Genomic DNA, 3,056 nt, shown 5'->3' on the forward strand with positions numbered 1-3,056 from the left:
GTTTTCCACATCCAGGTAGTTGGTTTCCCCTGAGGCTTGGGTCCGAGGACCATGCAATGCCTTGATTCTGTCCAAAACCTAGTTTTCCACATCCAGGTAGTTGGTTTCCCCTGAGGCTTGAGTCCGGTGGACCATGCAATGCCTTGGTTCTGTCCAAAACCTAGTTTTCCACATCCAGGTAGTTGGTTTCCCCAGAGGCTTGAGTCCAGTGGACCATGCAATGCCTTGGTTCTGTCCAAAAACCTAGTTTTCTCTTTGTGTGGGATCTTGGCTTTAGGGGAGTTAGCTCCTCGGCCAAGCCCCTAGAGTTTATCCATACGGTTAACGTTGCCAAGCGCCTAGTTTGCTCTTTACGGGGGACATCGGCTTTAAGGGAGTTAGCTCCTCAACCAAGCCCCTAGTCAAGAAACGTAGTCCATAACAGAACTTTATACTAGAACTCTATAACCAGCGGTTAGATATAACGAAGAAACTCTATCGACCCACTTCCTATACCAACACACAAGCCCTCCCCACAGACGGCGCCAATTGTAAGGACGCGATTCGTGGCGGACCGTAACAGTGTCGGGTTCGCACGTGAAAAGGCCCCTAACAATATCATTTGTAGAGCGTGGGTTTGGAAGGCTAGGCCTCGATTGATAGGCGGTGGGTTTTTCGCGGTGTTCGTGCAAGTTTATGTTTCTCTACACCCCTGGAGTCTTTCTCCTGGTGGTGGGCTGGGAGGCTCTGGTTTCTGGCCTTTTTTCCCAACCCCTCTTTTAGGTTACTTCTTTTTCCTTTTATATTTGCCTGCGTTCATTGTCCTTCGTCCACGTATAGGGTCAATCTTTCCAAAATTGATACTTGTCCCATCAGCCCATATTCAAAGTCGTTGGGGGTGGTTGTAAAAGCCAAAAACTGCGGCTCTGTCAGGTTCAGAGCATTGAATGGCAGTAAGAGCAGCTTTCCCTGGATATTTTAGATCTTTTGTCCTGGCTTCTGTCCTATACCGTTTCTGCCCTCCTTTCAGGGGGGGAACTTTGGGTCTGCCGAGGACTGAGCCGTCCTCGGCGATGTCCAAAGGCTATTTTGTCGAGCTTGGGCCATAGCCCTCCTCGGCTTGGGCCTCCGGATTCTCCCTGGATAGATGGGCCTGGCCCATAGATCATTTGGGCCCCACAATTATTATGTGGTAAAATAATAAATAATGATGTGGTAAGCTCTGGAAAGGTTAACAAAAAGTCAAAAGTTTTGGTTATATATATATATATATAGACTAGTCACAAACCCACATTATGCATGAGAATATATAATTATTTTGTAATGTGGAATAACATATAATTAATTCTCTAAAATTTATTGAAGATAATTTGTTCTCCTTAAAATTTGAATTATTTTTAAAAGTATTTTTTATCACTCTATCTCTATAAATATATCATTCTATTATTTTGTGGGTTTTTTTTTTTAATTTTTATGAAAAATTTGGGTGTGTTTAATTCATATTATTATTCTTTTCTTTTCTTTTTTAGAAGAGCTATTATTCTTTTTCAAGTTATCTAATTCAAACTTTTGTTATAGTGTGTTATGTTTTCCTTTTTTATTTTTACAACTAAATATTTTTAAGTTTTAAATTAATTATTTAAATTTCTCATTCTCTTAAGGAGATTGTCATGTTAATCAAATCTCATCACAATTTTACAATTGATATTAATCAAATAATTGATAGGCATATCCAATTATTACAGTTGTTCTCTTTGATTGTTAAATGTTATCCTATTGCATTATAAAGAATTAAAAATATTATATAAGAATATAATCTTATTATCTTACATAACATGATTTAGATAATTTGGTGTTTATTATTATATCTTTTATTCTTCTTCTCATCTTATTTTATTTAACTTTTAAATTCAGCCACATCCTCTATATCATTAAATTAAACATATAATATTTTACTTAAATTTAAGTAAACAAAATTGTCAAATCCTCACTTCCAAAATATCTAAGAATTAACTCAAACCAAAACTATAAGAAGGAGAGAGAGTATATATGATGAGAAACTCATAAAATATACCACCAAAATGCATCAACCCAAAATACCTAAAGTGTGTGTGTGTGTGTGTATATATATATAAGCAGAGACCTCATGCGGGAAAGCATGAGGTCCTACCCGAATTCAACAAAAACCAACTACAAATTGCGAAATCCTTATCAATAGATAAATTGTCGGTGACTGTGATAAAAATAAAAAGTGTTAGAAGACTATTTATTTCTTTATTAAAAAAATAAAAAGAATAGAACTATGTACATTAACATACCTATTTTTTTCCTCAAAAAAAAATAATAATAAAATAAGACGTACTTGTTGAGTTGGAAAAGCCTTTTTTGTTTGAACAAGAACAATTAGAAAAGATCTTTTGTAATATAATTATTACAAACCCCTAAAAATGACATAAGTTTCTCCAACCTAAGGCGGCGCTAAAACCCTAGGGTGGTAGAATACGTGCCTACTCTCTGAGTGAGGCTTCCGTTTTTGACTTAGTGGGATCCTTGATCGACGCAGGAAGAAGCATGGAGAATCTGTCTACTCTTTGGGAGTCTTTTTCGTTGACGGAGTCGGAGGGCAGTACGTTTCAAGTGGACGATGGCGGACTTGAGGGGAAGTTTCTTCTCGCGGCTAGGTTTTTTACGGGAAGAGTGTTGAATATTGAGGCTATAGCTCGCACGTTTAAAATATTGTGGCATACTAAGAAGGGCTTCGAAGTAAGGGATATGGGGGATCACTGTGTTCTGTTTGTTTTCTCGGAACAAAGCGACGTTGACAGAGTGTTAGCAGGGGAGCCGTGGTCTTTCGACAAGAATCTCGTTGCTTTGAAAAGAATTCGACGTCAATCTGAGATGAAGGGACTGGTATACGATAGCGCATGCTTTTGGATTCAGGTGCACGATCTTCCTATCAGTAGCCTGAAACTGCATGTCGCACAAAATATCGTCTCGGTAGCAGGGGAAGTCATACACATGGATGGGGGAGAGGAAGATTTTGAAAGCAGCCACTTTGTGAGAGTTAGAGTTCGATT

The sequence above is a fragment of the Quercus lobata genome, chromosome 10 (assembly GCF_001633185.2).
Source record: "Quercus lobata isolate SW786 chromosome 10, ValleyOak3.0 Primary Assembly, whole genome shotgun sequence".
In the NCBI taxonomy this organism is placed as follows: domain Eukaryota; kingdom Viridiplantae; phylum Streptophyta; class Magnoliopsida; order Fagales; family Fagaceae; genus Quercus; species Quercus lobata.